Source organism: Glycine max, chromosome 4 (genome assembly GCF_000004515.6).
Source record: "Glycine max cultivar Williams 82 chromosome 4, Glycine_max_v4.0, whole genome shotgun sequence".
Classification (NCBI taxonomy): Eukaryota; Viridiplantae; Streptophyta; class Magnoliopsida; order Fabales; family Fabaceae; genus Glycine; species Glycine max.
In genome coordinates, this window is record NC_016091.4 from 16,363,549 (window position 1) to 16,375,629 (window position 12,081).

Here is a 12,081-nt window from a genome sequence, read left to right on the forward strand (position 1 = left end):
TTTCTTCTTTTAGACACTTTTTCGTTTTGCAATTCCAGTTTTTACTTTTCGTTTCAGAAATAAAATTTCGTTCTTCAATCTATAATTTCGTTCTCTATTGATTAATGGAAGGCTAAGTCTCCAACGTTATTTTCTCTTGAGGATCAAGCACAGTTCTCTTTGAGGTTCTATTATTACTATTAAATTCTGTTCAATTTTTCCTCTTCACTAATTACTCTGAATTTGTTGCTATTAATTCATGCATGCTTAGTGCTTGATTAATTGTCTCTGCGCTTAATTAACGTTCATGCTTAATGATCGTTTATGATTAATTGGTGTATGTGTTGCTTAATCACATAATGAATGCCTTATGTTAAATTTCGCTTAGTAATTTAATTTAGGGTTGGATTAAGTGGTTGAACTGATAAAGGATAAAGTCTCATAACCTAGGATAAGAGACTTGCTTGTGAATCAAGGGGAAACAACGTGTTTTAATTTTGATATTTTATAATTCACATCTTTTCGTTGTTTAATTTACAAAAGCAAACAACCCCCCCCCCCCCCAATTCGTTTCCTACTATCTGTTATGAACAATTGGTTTATCATTGCTCGTTGGGAAACGACCTAGGATCACTTCCTAGTTACTGCATTTTAATGTTTATTTGATTCGGGTACGACCTTGATCACAATGGCTTCCACGAATCACTTTCTATTTTGTAATACAAATGTGCATGTGCTTGTTGAAAAGAGTCTTGTCCAAGATCGCAAATCATGTCTTCTATACGATCTCCGATGTCTTCATGAATCGAGTCAGTGCGACAAACTGTTGGCATGTCTGGCAATTCCCCATGCCATATCCATTTTTTGTAATTCGGAATGATCCCGTCACAATTAAGATGTGATCTTATTTCGTTTACTGAGTGGCGTCTCCCGTTCACACATTTAACACATGGACAAAAAAATTTCCCCCTAAACTTTGTGCATTTTGTTCAGTAAATTATAAGAATTGTTCAACCCCGTGCTGATATTCCTCATTGATGCATGATGCTTTCATCAACTTCGATCCATGTTTCCCCTTTGTTGTTACACTTCATTAAGTTATCTATGATGCATGATAACCTCACTTTTTTCTTTAAAGGTATGGCCCTATCCCATTCAGGAAGACATTTTTATAGTAGATTCATACGTAAAGGTTTACTCTCTTTTATGAGATTTGATGAAATTTTCGTAGCATTTCGCATTGATCTCCAGGAACACAACATGAAAGCGATGACATGTGCTAGAGCCACTGCAGTCGAGTATGCACTCGAAGAACAAAGTGAAATGCACTATACCAAAATTTCTTCAAACCTTAGAAAAGAGAATTTACCTATATGTATGAATCAACTATAAAAATAAGTCTTCCCAAACTATCCAAACGGACAATTCAAGACTCAATACATCGATTAATCCAAACTGTCCGTATTAATCAATGTATTGAATCTTAAACAGGAAACTAAGGTTCGCTCACAATGGACGTAACTACTAATATAAAACAATACTCATGTATCAACAAGCATGTAATAAGCACAGGAGTGTCACAAATAAATACATACCTCAGAAGATGATGACTAACAACCAGAAGGAGTACGGTGGTGCAGTGCTATAGTATAGAAAATGGTCAACTTGATTACATTGGTAACGTGATAAGAGTTAATTGATTCTCAAGAACATATATAATCTGCAATCAATAGTGGAAATAACCAGAACATGCAGTAAAACAATATACACTCAAGCACAATGCAACAAAGTATATTTTTCATTTGTGCATGTGCTATGGACACAAGTGCACAATAAGAAGAAGGAGGGAAATACCACAAGAATAAGCTTGTTTAAGGACCATCACATATAAGTCAGATATCTTCTTATGCTTGTAATTTTTTTGGCCATGGATAATACGGTTTCTGTTATTTATTATATATGTTGTCTTGCTTTGTTAATTAAATAAAAATCTTCAAACTAGCTAGTGCAACTTCCATTTTACACTGATGAGGCAAAGGACCACCGTATAGTCTATAGTGTCTTCTTCATACCATATGGTGGATGCTTTGCACGTGTCCACATGTGCAAGTTTGTGCCTTGTGTCTTCTACTTGTTAGGGATAGTACAGTTAGATAGGTTTGGCACCACCTATAATTTCCCCCCATGGCTCTTACTAGTCCCTTTCATAGGGCATTATTAATGCTTGCATAAATAGGGGCACACACATATGTACACTGACCCCCTTGGATGCCCAAAGTTCATCATCAGTTTCCAAAGTTTAGGACCACCATTGGCTTAGTCAAGTCTAGCCATGATGTTGATCGAGCATATACATGCATGCAAACCATGTGGATAAACCCAACACTAGGTACCACTTGTCACTGCCACGCCCAAATGTAACCAAATATATTAAGCTGAATTAATGGTGGATGTTTTAGAAATAAAAGTTTTCTTTCCTGCTCTTAATCTCTCTTTGTTTCTACTCGATCTACTCCTTTCTCTCCCTCTCCAATGTCTACAGCTCTTTTTGTACTTTATGCTAAGTAATTTCTTTTAACATAAAAAACATAAAAATCGTGATTTATTTAATTGTCATTTTTATAATTAGAAAGTATGGATTTATTTTTCTTAAAAAAATTGAAAGAATGAATTAAAAAAGAGGGTGGTTATCCTATGTAATATCATTCCATAAGCCAAAAGTGATATTGTGTACGTTATTGTTTTCTAACAAATAATAAATAAGTTCAAATATAAAATTGATTATATTTTTATATCTGAATGGTAATCTATCAGGTGACAATATCACCACAGAGCCCTTAGGTTGTCACCTTGGCTCTATATGTGGCAATACCACTTCCAACATTGGTCATTGTCCTCCTAAACTTGTGAACAATTGGTCTTCTTTTGTTGTTGTACAAAGCTATAAATCAAGGGTAATTAAGATCAAACGATTGTCTTACACAATTGTAAGATGTTGATCTAGTAATGGTTAGGATTTGCTTTTGTGTGTACTTCAAAGCACATAGGAGATTAACATAGTCCTGTGGGGTGGCATGATAACAAAAACCTGAATCAAGTGCTTTGTTAGGGTCCATTTGACTGAGCGTAAGAATATGTAAACACTAGACACAATGACACCCAATTCAGTAAGCATAAAAATATGTAAAATAAGTCATAGATGCATATCTATTGGCATGAAATGCCTTATATGTTAGTAAATGATGAGAAAGGCAATTAAGTAGTTCCTGTGGATCGTGAGGCCCAAAATAACTCCAGACATATGTGATATGATGTGTTGTTTGTGGGATTGAGAAAAGCTTATTATATATGATGTGATCACGTGTTACATACATGATGTTATTTAATAATGTCTAAGAAGATTATAGGCAAAAACCCTATATGTAAATAACACTGCTCTGAGTGGAAAAGAAGTAAAGAAAATGAAAGATATAAAAAAAATTCTAATGATTAAAGATTAATAAGATCAACTATATCTCAATACAAAATAGTGAAAATACTACTCTCTCGGGTCTTTAATATAAGGAACCATTTAGAAGGAATTGAAATTTTTTTATAACATATTTTATAATTTTTTTGAAGTATTTATTTATTTTTCAATTTTTCTAATTAATTACTATAATATTTTTAACTTTTATGTTTTCACATGATTTATAATAAGTTAATGATAATTAATAAGGACAAAATTGATACATTAATAACATTTAAAATAAAACAATAAAATTGACTTATTTATCTATTTTTATTAGTTTGTGTAATTAGATTACAAATGCCTTAATTAATGATGAAAAGAGGGCATGTTACAGTCCTTGGTTCTTGTTGGAAGGGGAAGAACTCAAGTGGTAGACAAATCGGGTGGCTTCCTCAAGTTTTCAAATTTCATTACCATCATAGTGATTAATCAAGATTAATTTCACTATAGATAAGGAGTTGATTCTTTACAATGTAACCCTGAATTTGTTTAGGAAGTCTAGGGATTTTGAAGGAGCAGAGAAGTTGTTCGATGAAATGCTTCAAAGAGGGGTAAAACCAAATAACTTTACATTTTCAACTATGGTTAACTGTGCTAATAAGCCTATGGAGTTGTTTGAAAAGATGTTTGGTTTTGGGTATGAACCTGATGGCATCACATGCTCTGCCATGGTATATGCTTATGGACTTTCAAATAATGTTGACAAGGTTGTAAGCCTATATGATTGTGCAATAGTAGAGAAATGGTGCCTTGGTGTAGCAGCATTGTTAGCATTGATTAAGATGTATAGCATGGCAGGAAACTATGATAGATGCTTGAAAATCTACCAAGAAATGAAAGTTCTTGGTGTGAAGCCTAATGTGGTGACATATAACTCTCTGTTGGGTGCCATGTTGAAAGCTAAGAAGCACCAACAGGCCAAGGCTATATATAAAGAGATGAGAAGTAATGGAGTTTCACTAGATTTTATAACATATACATGTCTTGTGGAAGTCTATACCATACCACATTATAGTGAAGATGGTCTTGGTTTTTATAAGGAAATGAAGGAGAATGGAATAGATATGACTGCATATCTTTATAACAAGCTATGTACAAAAAAGACTAGCTCCCTAGAGAGAGAGAGAGAGCCTGAGAGGGGTGGGAGAGAGTTAGGAGTAACAAAGAGAGGAAAAAGAGAGGCATTGAGAGAGTGAGAGGGGATCCCCATCAGAACTAGCCATGGAATAGGAATGGACAACACTACGTTTGAGTTAATTGGAGGGATCGAACTGAGATAACCTCATTTTATTTTACTCGATTTTCCGACAAAGTAACCGAGACAGATTTATGGAAACAATTCAAGAAGTGGGGAGATGTCAAGGAGGTATTCATATCCAAACAAAGAAACAGGAATGGCAGGAGGTATGGTTTTGTAAGATTCATAGGTGTAGAAGATGAACACCTACTCGAGAGGCAACTGGACAGTGTCATAATCAGAGGACTAAAGCTCTACGTTAATCTCCCACGCTAAAGAAGACTGAGGGGAGGACAGTTGAAGTTCGAAGAGAAAAGATAGGAGCAAGGGTACAGGAAGAAGAGAGAAGAACATTGCCATATTCAAAGAGGTGAAAGAACAAAACAAACATCTTACGCGGAGGTGGTGGCAGGGAAGAGAAATAGAGTACATAGTGGCGAAGGTGGGCTATCGTCAGTATAACTTGAGCCCACCGAGGAAATGCTGAAGTGGCTTAGCAACGCGTGGGTCGGGAGGCTGTCGAACCCAGCAAGTTTCGACAAGGTGGGATTATGGAATGGATATTTCAACCAAATATCTGAGGGATGACATGGTCCTGCTACTCGAACTGGATGAGTAAAGAGCTGAACAAATAATGAATGAAGAGTGCCATGATACGCTCCCCTTGTTCTATTCGTTGCAGAAGTGGTCGCCGAGTATGCATCTGGGCTATCGAATGGCCTAGGTCCAATGTTGGGGAATCCCGGTCCTAGCTTGGGAAGCATCGTCCATTAAGACGATAGTGGGGGTAATGGGGGAGTTAGTGGAGATTGATGAGGATGCGGAGGAACAAAGGTGGCTGGATAGAGCACAGGTGCTTCTCAAGACACCATGGAAGCCATCTATCCAGCACACTGTCAATGTGAATATCGGCTCAGAGGTGTATGAAGTTTGAATATTGGAAGAAAGGGGCCCAAACATTGATATGTGGCAGACAAGGAGAAGGAGCGGGACGTCATCGTCGGAAGAAATAGATTTCGACAGAAGCTTTATGGTGTCTCCAACCTCAGAGAAAACACAGGAGCAGATATACGAGAGTGTTGCATGGGACAACGAGGCGTATCCAAACACCATCGTTCCACGACGGACGGGTTCGACCACACATAGCGAGGGAGCCGACGGTCACGGATCGCCTTTACCCAGCATGACCCAACGGGTAAAGGAAACTTCCCACGGATACAGCAGGAATGCCACAAAGGAGTCCCAGTCGAGGCCAAGGGGGGAAACAATGCAAAACAGGTAGTGGGACAGTCGAGTGGGAGAGGTTCTCTCTTACCATACGAGGTAAGGAAACACAGAAGCACAGAGGATGTCGGGAAGGGTAAAGGGATTGCAGACGAGGAGATATGCACTGAAGAAGAAAGTGGGTCAGTGGGTAGGTGTGGGCAGGTGGCAGAAGATGGCAGTGGGATGCAGAGGGGGTCACAGGAGGATAAGGTGGAAAAGGTTAATTCAAATGACACGGGCCCTACTATACACACCTCCTTAAAAGCCCAACACACCAGGCTGTCAACCCATAAAGTCATTGTTTAGACACAACCACCTCCTGGAAGGTGTATTCCCGAACCAGGAGGTGTCACAAGCAATTGAAGGAGGGCAAGGGAAGTCCAGAAGCCCAAGGCTCTGGCCCACTACCACAAAAAATAACCTACCAACAACAACAAAATACCAATCTCTTAATGTAGCAACATCGTAAGGTCAGTAATGAGGAGTTCTCACAAAAGCAACAAATGAATGGTCCTAGTGGAAAAACAGAGAACCAAGATACAGGGGAGCAGACACGTTCAAGAGAAAACTGCAAGAAAGGAGCAACATTCATTTGGGAATTAGCAAATCAGTTGGGGGCAATTGTAGTGGAAGATCAGGGGAGGATGGTGGAGAAATTTATGGCAGTGGAGGAGAGAGATAGGAAAGAGGCTGAGAAAGTAGAGAATACGAGTTATATATTATGAATATTATCACATACAATGTGAGGGGGCTAGGGAGAGGGGTGAAATGGGTATCAATAAGGAGATTAATTAAAAAAGAAAGCATAGACATGATATGCATCCAAGAAACCAAGAAGGAGACAATAGAGAAATCACTGTGCCAAGCAATATGGAGGGATCCAGTAGTGTCCTGGGAGATGCAGCTGGCAATTAACTCAGCTGGGGGACTTCTATGCATGTGGTGTGATAAAAAAATTGAAATTAGAAAGGAAGGCTACCAAAAATGGGTTCATTTGGCTGACTGGGCAGTGGGTTAAAGAGGCAGTGCAGGTTAATATTATGACCGTATACTCACCATGTGACATACAGAACAAAAGAATCCTATGGGATGCAATCAAACAACTGAAAGCAGCAAACCAAGGGGGTTGATGGTGTATTTTGGGGGATTTCAACAACATCAGGAATCCTACAGAGAGGGTAGGATTTTGCCAAAGGGGGATAAAAGAGAGTAATATAAAAGAGTTTAATGAATGGATTAAGGAGCTAGAGGTGGAGGAAGCGCCATGAGTAGGAAGAAAATTCATGTGGTTTCGACCCAATGGAGCTGCAAAGAGCAAGCTGGACCGATTCTTTGTATCTCCAGACTGGCTCACAAAATGGCCTGGAAGCACACAACAACCACTAGATAGGAACTTTTCTGACCACTGCCCAGTTTTGCTTAGGTCCAAGTTTGTAGACTGGGGTCCTAAGCCATTTTGGATCCTTGATTACTAGCTTATGGACAAATCCTTCAGCTCAATTATGCAGGAGTGTTGGCGGACCCACCAGCAAAGGGGTTGGGGTGGGTATGTGCTCAAAGAAAAAATAAAGAGATTGAAAGCAAGGTTGAAGATATGGAATAGAGACCAGTTCGGTGATACTTTTAAGAGATACAAGAAGATTGAGGGAGAGCTAAATCGACTAGAAGTGAGCATAATACATAGAAAGCTTTCTCCTAAGGAGGTGCTAATCCGGAAACAGCTTCAAGAAGATTTGTGGGCAACTGCACAGTCTCACAAATCTTTACTACGACAAAAGGCGAGAGCCAGATGGGTAAAAGAATGTGATTGCAACTCCTGATACTTCCATTTGATGGTGAATGCAAGACGCAAAGGTAACTTTTTGCATGGAGTATGGATTGATGGAGAATGGATTAAAGAACCGACGAGAGTAAAAGAGGCAGCCCGACTATTTTTCTTACATAGATTCCAAGAAAAGGACTAGAATAGACCCCACCTAGATGGTATCTACTTTTAGACTATTGGTCAGCAGCACAATGACATGCTAACAAGGAGATTTCTTGAGGAGGAGATAAAGGATGCAGTTTGGGGATGTGGGAGTGAGAAAATCTCGGGCCCAAATGGAATTAATTTCAAATTCATCAAGAGATTCTGGCACTTAGTAAAACCTGATGTTCTACAGTTCTTGGATGAATTATATGTCAATGGAATTTTTCCAAGGGGATGTAATGCATCTTTCGTTGTCTTAATCCCTAAGGTGACCAACCCATAATCTTTGGATGAGTACAGACCAGTATCACTCATTGGATGCATGTACAAGATAGTAGCCAAGTTGTTGGCCAACAGATTGAAGAAGATTGTGCCACTCATAATAGATGAAAGACAATCCACATTTATAGAGGGTAGGCATCTGCTACAAAGTACATTGATAGAAAATGAGGTGGTGGAAGAGGCCAAAATAAGTCAAAAGCCGTGTCTAGTTTTCAAAGTGGATTATGAGAAGGCATATGACTCGGTCTCATGGGATTTCCTGGTCTATATGCTAAGAAGACTGGGCTTCTGTGCCAAATGGATCCAGTGGATCGTGGGATGTTTAAAATCCACATCTATCTCGGTACTGGTAAATGGTAGCCCCTCGACTGAGTTCTCACCACAGAGAGGCCTTCGGCAAGGGGACCCATTAGCACCCTTCCTCTTCAATATTGTGGGGGAGGCACTGAATGAACTGGTGAGAAAGGCTGTTAAGAGAAATTTATTCTGGGGATTCTCAATGGGAGCAAATAGTGTTGATATAAGCATCCTTCAGTATGCAGATGACACAATATTTTTTTGAGAGGCATCAAAGGAGAATGTTAGGGCTATTAAAGCAATTTTGAGGACATTCAAACTTGCATCAGGCCTCAAGATTAATTTTGCAAAAAGTTGTTTTGGTGCCATTGGTATGCCAGAGAGATGGAAGTCTGAAGCAGCCGGTTGTTTGAATTGTAGTCTGTTGTCCATTCCATTTGTCTACCTAGGAATACCTATTGGGGCAAATCTGAGGTGGGGTCAGATGTGGGATCCTATTATAAAAAAGTGCGAGAGAGCATTAACTAAGTGGAAGGCAAAGACACTTGTCTTTTGGGGGGAGAGTGGCTCTTATCCATTCAGTCCTAAATTCTATTCCCATTTACTTTTTGTCTTTTTTCAAGATACCTAAGAAGGTGGCCGACAAGTTAGTCAGCTTGCAACGTAGATTTCTATGGGGAGGAGGGCCAGATAAAAATAAGATTGCGTGGGTTAAGTGGGACATAGTTTGCTTACCAAAAGAAAAGGGGGGGACTGGGCATGAAGGATATAAACACTTTCAATCTTGCCCTACTTGGCAAGCGGAGGTGGAATCTATTTTAGCATGAAGGACAGTTGTGGGCAAGGGTCTTGGAGTCTAAATATGGTGGGTGGAGGGGACTGGATGAAGCACCTAGGGGTAACAAAGAGTCAATATGGTGGAGGGAGCTAAAGATGGCTTTTCAAAATTCACAACAGGGCGAGGAGTTCAAAAAAGGGATACAGTGGAGGGTGGGGAGTGGAGATAGGATTATTCTAGGAGGATGAGTGGATAGATGGAGTGGTATCATTGGTAACAAAGTACCCTAGATTGTATCTAATCTTGTGTCAACAGAACCAATTAATCCAAAAGATGGGTGGATATAAGGATGAGAAGTGGGAATGGAACTTATCATGGAGGAGGACATTGTTTGATAATGAGATACCAATGGCTACTAATTTCCTAAGAGATATCGAGAGGAAGACTATCCAGATGAATAGAAGGGATGAGTGGGTGTGGATGGCAGACCAAAGTGGGCAATATATGACACAGAATGCTTACAATCTAATGAGGGGGCAGAAGTTAAGGGGACACAAGATAGGGCTTTTGAGGAGTTGTGGAAGCTAAAGGTGCCACTCAAATTTGCAGTATTTGCTTGGAGGCTACTTAGAGATAGGTTGCCTACTAAAGTAAATTTACACAGGAGACAAATAGAGGTCATGGATAGGAGTTGTCCATTTTGCAGAAACATGGAAGAGGAAGCAGGGAACTTGTTTTTCCATTGCAGCAAAATCATCCCTATTTAGTGGGAAACATCATCATGGGGTGAACACTACTGGAGCTTTCCTGAAAGACCCAAGGCAGCATTTCCTCCAACATGGTTTGAAAATTGTTGATGGAATAAGGACTACTAGATGGAAATGCTGGTGGTTGGCTGTAACTTGGACTATTTGGCAGCAGAGGAATAAGTTGATCTTCTCCAATGACTCCTTCGAGAGAAACAAACTGATTGACGAGGCAGTCTTCCTATTGTGGACATGGCTATTGAATTTGGAGAAGGACTTCTCAACATATTTTAATCACTGGTCTAGCAACCTTAGAGAAGGGTTTTTGTATTAGTAAAGAATGGACATATAGATCAGCAATAGTTTTCTACCATGGTGCAGCCTGCTTTTGGTTCCTTTTTAGACTCTATTTAGTCTTCTTCGAAACCAATTGCACGGCCATCAAATCATATGTAATTCAGTACCTCTGGTACTCATTTATCTATATATAAATATCTATCTTTGCTTATAAAAAAAATCTTTATAACAAGTTTTTAGCTATGTATGCTGATATGGGCCACATAGATAGAGCTGACAGTTGGACATTTGCATCCTTGATTGCTATTTATTCTCGTAGTGGGAAAGTTTCAAAGGTGGAAGGGATGTTGAATGAAATGATCCAATATGGATTTCAACCTACTATTTCTGTTCTGACATCACTTGTCCATTGCTATGCAAAAGCTAGGTGAACTGATGATGTTGTGAAGGTATTTAAGCAACTTCTGGAATTGGGCATTGTTCCAAATGATCACTTCTATTATTCTCTTCTAAATGTTCTAAGTCAAACACCAAAAGAAGAGCTTGGTAAGCTAATAGATTGCATTGAAAAGGCTAACATAAATCTTGGTTCTATGGTAAAATATTTGGTGGAAGAGGAGGGTGATGGGGATTTTAGAAATGAAGTCTCAGAATTTCTTAATTCAATTGATGCTAAAGTAAAGATGCCTTTATGCAATTGTCTCATTGATCTTTGTATCAAACTGAATGTGCCTGAAAGAGCATGTGACCTTTTGGATTTAGGACTGATGCTTGAGATATATAAAAATATCTATTCCAAATCCCAAACTCAGTGGTCTTTGCATCTGAAAGAACTCTTAGTTGGAGCTGCTATGACTGCATTACATGTTTGGATTAATGACTTGTCCAAGGCATTGGAATCAAGGGAAGACCTTCCTCTACTACTTGGAATTAATACGGGGAAAGGAAAACATAAGTATTTAGAAAAATTCTTAGCTGGTATATTTGAATCACATTTGAAGGAACTCAATGCTCCATTTCATGAGGCTAAGGCTAGTTGGTTTTTGGCTACAAAGGCTGCAGCGAAATCATGGCTGGAGTCTAGGGGTTCAATTGCTGATTTCAACTTTGAACTCTATGGTTTTAGGTGTTCGAACAATGACCCTAATTATCGATAATATTATTTGAGAAATGATGTGCCATGCTAATGTTTTTGACATTTTCCTATTTGCTTTGCAGAAATTTTGGACTGTATATGATTGTACAGAACTTCGTGTGAAGAATACAAGTATGAACATATGATTTTAATTTTATTTTCTATTCTTAATTTAATATTATTTTCTAGTCCTTCTAGATTGTTACTCCTAGGACGAATATTGTAGTATTGATATTGAAGAACTCTATTGATATTAGAATGAGCAAAGAGCCACAAAGGCAACTGAAACTTATTATGCGAACATTTTTTTTTTGGTATGTAAATAACTAGAAATTTTTTGGTTTGTGACTGTTCATGTTTATTTTAAATAACATGAATTTTTTTTTATCTAATACTAGTATTAGACACTACGAGCTAGAAATGTGCATTGTGTTATAGCAAGTGTGCAAATGGGACATTGTTTCCAAGGATTTGATACCAATTTCAATCCAACTAATAGACTAACCTTTTCCTCCCCTGTCTCTCATCCAAAATATGTCTTATTTTCTCAACCAATTCCCATTTCCCAAGTGCAGCATATGTCC

General features: G+C 38.7%; 1 pseudogene; it reads left to right on the plus strand.

Annotated features, from left to right (window-relative positions):
• Nucleotides 1–1,248: 1,248 nt before the first annotated feature.
• On the plus strand, nucleotides 1,249–11,620 carry LOC100799742 (pentatricopeptide repeat-containing protein At4g16390, chloroplastic-like; annotated as a pseudogene).
• The last annotated feature ends 461 nt before the right edge of the window (nucleotides 11,621–12,081 follow it).